The sequence below is a fragment of the Apium graveolens genome, chromosome 8 (genome assembly GCF_009905375.1).
Source record: "Apium graveolens cultivar Ventura chromosome 8, ASM990537v1, whole genome shotgun sequence".
Lineage (NCBI taxonomy): Eukaryota > Viridiplantae > Streptophyta > Magnoliopsida > Apiales > Apiaceae > Apium > Apium graveolens.
Window position 1 is genome coordinate 202,726,385 of NC_133654.1, and position 7,717 is coordinate 202,734,101.

Genomic DNA, 7,717 nt, shown 5'->3' on the forward strand with positions numbered 1-7,717 from the left:
AAATTTACAATATCCACAAAAAAAATACATATTCAAGTATTCTGATGAAAATAAATAATTAGGAATAACAATTACATTAGAATAAAAAATAAAAAAAATAATAACTTATAATTTTGTGAAAGAAAATTATTTTTTCTATATCATTAAATAATATTAGAATCCTAATTTTTTTGCTGCCATAGGATATTATAGATACTAAGGAACAAATTGACACTTTTAAACTTCTTCCTCCATCTTTGCCATTGAGTACTTCTGCAAAATGTTATAATAATTTATCTACTACTACTTCAGGGCATATGCAATACATATTTGATTATTAGCTTTCACCCCTTTGTTCTTAATCAATTTTGGCATTAAGTTAAGAACATACTTCAATTAAACCCATTTACAAACAATTTTTTTTATGTCTATAATTATTTTTTAAAACTTTTACAAATGTGAACAAGAGATCCATTATCAATAAGTTTAATTTCCCTTTAAGATAATAAATCATCTTCATTAAAACCATAGTCATTCAACAACTTCTCTTTACCTTGCATTCTTAACAGCCTCCAAAAGTTGGATTCATTTGCATGGTGGGTGAGGTTTATGAATCAAAAACCGGACCCTCATTTAGTTCAGCACCGACTTTGATTGATGCCGAAATATAAATTGTTCATCTAGAGAAAATATTTGATTCATTAGGTATTGATGATATTCAGAAGGTCAGGTTGGTTGTTGGTTGTGTACAAGTTGAAGGGGTTGTTGAGAGGTTGTCGAGAGTAGTGAAATCTATTAGTCAATAGGAATAAATAGAGGCGTTGGAATGGCATGGATTCAAAAAGATGTTATATAAACATAATTTTTCTAATGCTAGGCTTACTTGAAGAAGTTTAAATAAATTGCGCGGAATCATGATGAGATAAATGTTAAATATATGGCGAGTCTTTCCAGGTTGGCTGGATTTGTTGGGACAGTTGTAGGGATTGCTGCACAGATGGCTGAAATTTTTTAATAGGGGTTGAAGTCATTTCATAGAGGTTCCATCATTTCTTTTAAATTTGAAAGTGTGATAGAGCCAACAAAGAATGTTGAGAAGTAGCGCATAGATTTCAATACTTTCAGATGTGATAGTGATCATAAAATGACTAAACACGATTAAAGTTTTGTACATGGAAGACAGCAGTATGGAGGTCAAAGTAGTCAACAGGGACAATGGCGTGGACAGAATCAAAGTATGCGTGGTCAGTCAACTTATGACCAAAATCAGTATGGTGGTCAGAATCAGAAGTTTCAGTAAAAAATCAGACTAGACAGTGGCAGAATCGTCAATAGGGACAGAGCCGTTACTCGGTTTACGGGGAAAATCATAATATAATTCAAGTGGCTCCATGTGCTACATTTGTTGGATATCATCCGGGGAGAGCTTATTATAGATAGACTAGGGCTTGTTTCTTGTGTGTTATATTTCACAAAGGGCAGAGGTTTGTATAGTGTCACGCAACACTGATGGAGGAGGAGCTGGCAGTGGCAGTGGCATTCAACGATATCCTATATCCAGAACGTTTGCATTGATTGCAAATCCGGCAACAACTCATTCAAGTAACGTTTTAGAAACAGTACTAGTTGGTAGACGTGATGTTTATGTGTATTTGATACTAGTTCAACTCATTCTGCAGCTTTTTTATCATTTGTTTGTCATCTTGGTGTTGTACATTCGTTATCACATTCTCGTATGACTATTTTTACCCCCTATAGAGACATCTTTTATTATCTTTGAGGTGTATCGACAGTGTCTGATAGTTGTTGAAAATATCAACTTTTAGTTCGTCTTGCTTCCGATGGTGATGCATGACTTTGATAGTATCTTGTATTTGGATGATTAAGTGAGCATCATGCCACTATTGACCTCGGAAATAAGCAACACGTTTACCAACAAGAAGGGCAATCGGGGAGATGATTTGCAACACAAGAATTGGAGCTAACAACAATATTTTCTTCAACCCTTGAAAACTCTGCCCACGATCATTAATTCACCCGAACTTAACGCCCTCCTCATCAATTAAGTCAACGGTAAAGTTATGAATGAGAACTTTTCATAAAGCACCTATTATAAATTTTCAAACCCAAGAAACTCATCATCATTTGTCACATTTCTTGGTCTGGGCCAATTATTAATGTTAGGTCCCAATGTGTTTGTAGAAGGGGGGGTTGAATACAAACAGTACCGAATAATCGAATTAAATGCGGAATAAAAAATGTGAAACAAAATTCAAGTTAAATAAAAATATTATTAAACTTGAAAGGTGTTACAACAACTGTATCGATTACAAGGAATTAATCTCAAATTAATTATCACAAATCTAGAATAAATTCGACATGAACTTTTTCTATTTTTGTAATAAAAAGATTCAAATGCTAAACACAATTTGAGATTAAGTTCTAGGGATTTTGTAAGTTCTAGGGATTTTGATCCGCTAGATTGTTACACAAGAACAAGATAAAGATTTCTAGTTGATTGGATTTAACTTTACAATCTAGAAGTTGATCTTGAATAAAGCAGATGAAAATGAAATATTTGTTGCGGCTGCTGTGTTCTTGTTTTTGACTTGTGTATTGGATAATGAAGAATAAATGCTTATGCTTCTTTTTAATCAATTCAGCTGAATGAAAATAGAGTTGGCATGACAATCCTTTGGCTCAGTAAGACAATCGGTAGGACTATCTTTAGAGCTAGCAAGACAATCAGAATGAACTAGCAAGACTTTCGGTATGACAATCAATTGTCATACCGATTGTCATAGTAGTTCAAACAGATTGTTTTTGCTGAATTAATAAGTGATTTTAATCTAATAATAATTCTGGTAAGACAATCAACTGAATTAGCATGACTTTCGGTATGACTATTGATTGTCATACCGATTGTCATACTAATACAATCAGTTGTCTTTTTGGAATTAAAACAGATTTTAACCAATTAAAAATTCTGAAAAACCTTAATATTAATTCTAAATTAATTAATCAATTAATTTAATTAATCAAATAAATTAATCTTTTGTAGATATAATTTATTTTCTTAATTAAATTATATGACTTAATTAATTAATAGAGAATTAATACTAATCTTGAGCAACATCAATTCTTCTGTATATCTTCTAAAAATCACTGAAATATATGAATCAATTCCACCACTTCAATGTTGACACTCGATGTACTGTCTGGTTCATGAGTGACTAACTTCCGTGACGTTTCTTCATGTCTTGACTTTGATACTTTGATTTTCTTCAGATTAAATCCTTGTAATTAATGATACTCTGACGAGATCTCTGTCACTTGATTAAATCCACGATCTTGATTTATATCACTGAGGCTTGATCAATTTCTTGAACTTCTTCCAGTGAATTAACTCCTCAAGTCTGTAGATGAACCTTATTTCTGAATCCTCTGACAGATGTTACTTTGCGAGATCTCTCTGACGGTCGATCCACTATTTACTTATTACATTCTTATTTGAGTTGAGTTGAATCCTCGAATATACAAATAGGCTATGACATATGACTTACAATCTCCCCCTATTTGTTTGTTAGACAATAACACACAAATACCTAGAGGATAACTCAACTAACAAATAAGAAAAAGATATAAAAAGAAATGCAAAGTAAATAGTAGAAAAGTTCTGGACTAGATTTAACATTTTCCAGATTCCAAGTAGATGTTCCTCTAGACTGAACATATCTTCAAGTAGTTCCATCTTCATTTGTACAACCACATTTCCTGTTGAGAATCCCATATCTCTCTTGCTTCTCCCCCTATGAGAATCAACTGATTAAAGAAGATCACCTTCGTTTACGACCTCTCCCGTACAATAGGATCCGCAGATAAAAGCTAATGGTACTCCCCTTTTGAAAACAGCTTCTTCCCTTACTAGAAAATCACCTTGTGTTTACCACCTCTCCCGTACAATAGGATCCGTAGTTACAAACAACAATGGTGTGGTGTAGTGTACATATGATCTTTTTCTTCCTCCCTGCTATTTCTCCCCCTTAGTTGAGGAATCCTCCAAACTATTACTTAAGCTTTTATCTCCCCCTTAGTGAAGGAATGTATGTCGTCGTTTGAAGAAGTTCTCATATTTCACTTGGTTGGAAAAGAAATAACAAGTAGTTTCTCTTTCTTCCTCACTGTGAGTGTGTGATTCTGTTTAGTGTACCTCACATGTGTTTCACTCTTCTCTCCACTCGTGTTTACACTCATTCTCACAAGTGTATCACTCTTCTCTCATAGCTCCATAATCCAGCTGTACCTGCAAGGAAAATCACCTGAGCCATCCTTAAGGAGGTCACAGGTGGTGCAATGGGAGTTCACAAATCCCCATCCTTGTTAAACTCGTCAGATGAATCTGAGTCATAATTTACAAGTTGCTAGTTTCCCTTTTAGGGTTCCAGATTTGAATTCTGGGAAGGTAAACAATGATCCAACGAATTTAGCATAACGATCAAAGTTCCCTTTTAATGTCTGTGAAGACATTTCCTTGTGACTCATCAGGTAATATCTGAGTCATTGTCAACAAGTTGCCGATCTGCGCCTATGTCAGATCCATTATCCGCAGATGCATCCAGGGGATTTAAGCCTGGGGAGGTAGACACTGACCACTGACATATGGCTTTTGGATCAGTATCCTCTCCTAACACCTGTAAAGGCAATTGGTCCATTAACGAACCTTGAACAATCGAATCTGACCTTAAAATGGTCGAAACTCTTGTTTCCGTCAACTCATCCTTTGTGTGTGTAACCTTTCCTTGTGCATCAAGAATTGTTTATGTTTGAAGTGGTGACACTACATTGGATACCTTGGCCGACAGGCAAATTTCAATAGACGCACCCTGTTGAGAGAATGAATCTAGTAACTGTTTTTGTGCCTTTTCAGCCATTACATCTTTTTGAGAAGATGTATGGGGGCTAGCAGTTGTCTCGGTTTAAATACTACTCATTTATGTAGGAGACAGAGCTACTGGGTTGACTTCAGAACCTTCCTTATGTGGTGCACTAAGGCACTATCTCCCTCACGCTCATTCATACTACATTTAGTGGTAAGAGAGTGTTGGTTGGTTCTGTTTTTGTGTTTGTCTTTACAGTCTGGGATAGATGTTGTGGGTTTTCAACCTCATGACTGTCAATGGAAGAAAGTCATTGGAGACTGAACCTGTAACACAGAACATATGGTAATAGAGAGAAAATGATTTACAATAGTGATTTCAAAAGATTTTACATGACATAAGAAATCACTAATGTAGAAAGAAGTTTGAGTTCAATGATAGCATTATCAATATATCACTGCACATATAAAACAATATGTTTGTGCCTAGTGATAGGATAGTTATTAATATGACGACTCTACTTATTCATATAAAACTGTAACTGCAGTTAGAGTGTCATACCATGTACTTGACGATTGCTTGAGCAGTATACTAGTTCATACCAACCTGAAGTGAGATTGTGAAGAAGAGATTGCATAGTCCAATAGATCTGCAACTGCAAAGTCCATGAACTGTGGTGCACTGACTTCCTCTTTTAACTCACCAACCAGGAGTACACTTGTACACATCTTACTAGAGTACAATTCCAAGTGTAATGTGCAGCAGGTGCCTGATATGTCGTAATATTCTCAAGTCTCGTCACTGGTGCTATATGTTAGATACTGCTTCCTGATAATAACCTAGCACAATATACAAAATTTCACTGATAACATATCCAGCTTGCAAACAGCCATATCCCTCAGATAAACCTTTGCTATTATCTCCAAAGATAACCATGGGGCCAGCTTTCTCAACCACATTTGATAGCAGGGCTCTATCTCCGGTCATATGTCTTGATGATCCACTGTCAAGAATCCACACTACCGGTTATACCTGTTTAATGCCCTACACTACAAATGGATTAGACCTTCTTCGGAACCCAAACTTGGTTGGGCCCGGCATACTTGTAGAATTGTCCTTTGTCAGGCAAAACAATTAATTTTAATTGTCTCAACTTTCTCAATGACTGAACATTTGACCTTGTAAACAGCCTTAACAAATTTCTGTTTAAGCTTAGGCACAAATGTCTCCTTTCTAGCCTTAGAAGGACTGGCAGTCTTAGACCTATCATGCTTCTTGTTATTCACATGCTGACGAGGAGTAGTCTTATCATTAGAAACATGCTTACCATTAAAATAAGCATACATCATATTAAAAGCACAAGACATACAATTAGAAACACCACATGCTTTATGAGAGTGATTAACAGCAGGCAATTTATGCATGGTAGACATGGCATTTTTGTTATCCAACTCATGTGTGTCTAAGTTAGTCTCAGTTGCTTTCACAACTTTGACTGGAACTTTCGACACACTTGACTTGGAAACAACCTTCTCATTAGCAAGATCTTCAGCACGTATTTCTTCTTGAATAACAGAAGAGGTCGCATCAAATGGTTCAGCAATTGATGGTTTATAGAGGGGTTCATCAATACCCTTAAGCACATGTGGTACTTCCCTCCCTTTAGCACAGACACGAGGAGGGGAGTTTATGCCTAATTCTCCAATAGCAACATTGTAATCATAACCTATTCCAGATGTTTGATTAACAGATTGCTTACTGTAGAACTCTTTAGCCTTCGAACAAGAATTGAAGTAGGCTCTAACCTTAGTCTCAAGACCGGTGATCTTGTCTTTGAGAATAGTTTCGAGTTTTCTATAACAGTCAACTCTATTCTCTAGAAAATATACTTGTTCTTTTAATTTGTCTTGATTAATGTGCACAAGTTTTAATTCATTGACCTCTTTCTCAAGGTCTGTGATCTATAAACTTAACAGTTCATTATCACGACGTGCACAATCTAAGTTACCTCTTAGATGATAAACCATTTCAGCATCATAAAGTTTTACCTCTATTCTTGATGATGAGGCTTTTCCATCAATAGCCATAAGAGCAAGATTTCCTTCATCTTCATCTTCACTGTCAGTATCATCCTAACTTCTTCCCTTTTCCAGATAAGCCCTTTCAGAGTTCTTTCTTACTTGCTTTGGCTGCCTACATTCTGTGGCAAAGTGTCCCAACTCATTGCAGTTATAGCATCTAATGGTGCTCCGATCAACCATCCCTGTTTTGTATCCACCACTGCTGGTGTTAGAGGATGAAGATCCACCTTTCTGGAATTTGTTGTAGTTGGACTTGTACTTAAGCTTGGGATTCCTCTTGAATCTGACATGGGAGAATCTCTTGACAATTTGGGCCATTGACTCGTCTTCCAATTGCTCCAGCTCTTCCAAGGAATAAAAATCATCACTTGATTGATTTGTAGTAGGAGGATCATATTCTGCTACTAACATATTTTCCTTAGCCTTGGAACACTGTACCATTCTCTCCAATTGTTGAGATTGCTGTTGTTGTTGACCTTCAGTTACAAGTGCAGTAGATGTGCTGACCATTCTATCTTTCCCGTAGACTTCCTTTTGCTGAATCTGCTCCAACTCATAGGTTTTCAACACACCATAGAGTCTATCCAAATAAATCTCACTCAGATCTCTAGCTTCTCTAATGGCAGTGATTCTATGTTCAAGATGAGTTGGCAGTGTTAAAAGAAACTTTTTGTTGACTTCCCTGATTGAATAATATTTCGCATTTATGTTCAGGTTGTTGATCAACGCATTGTACCTCTCAAACACTTCAGTAATTCCTTCTCCTAGATTTGATTTAAA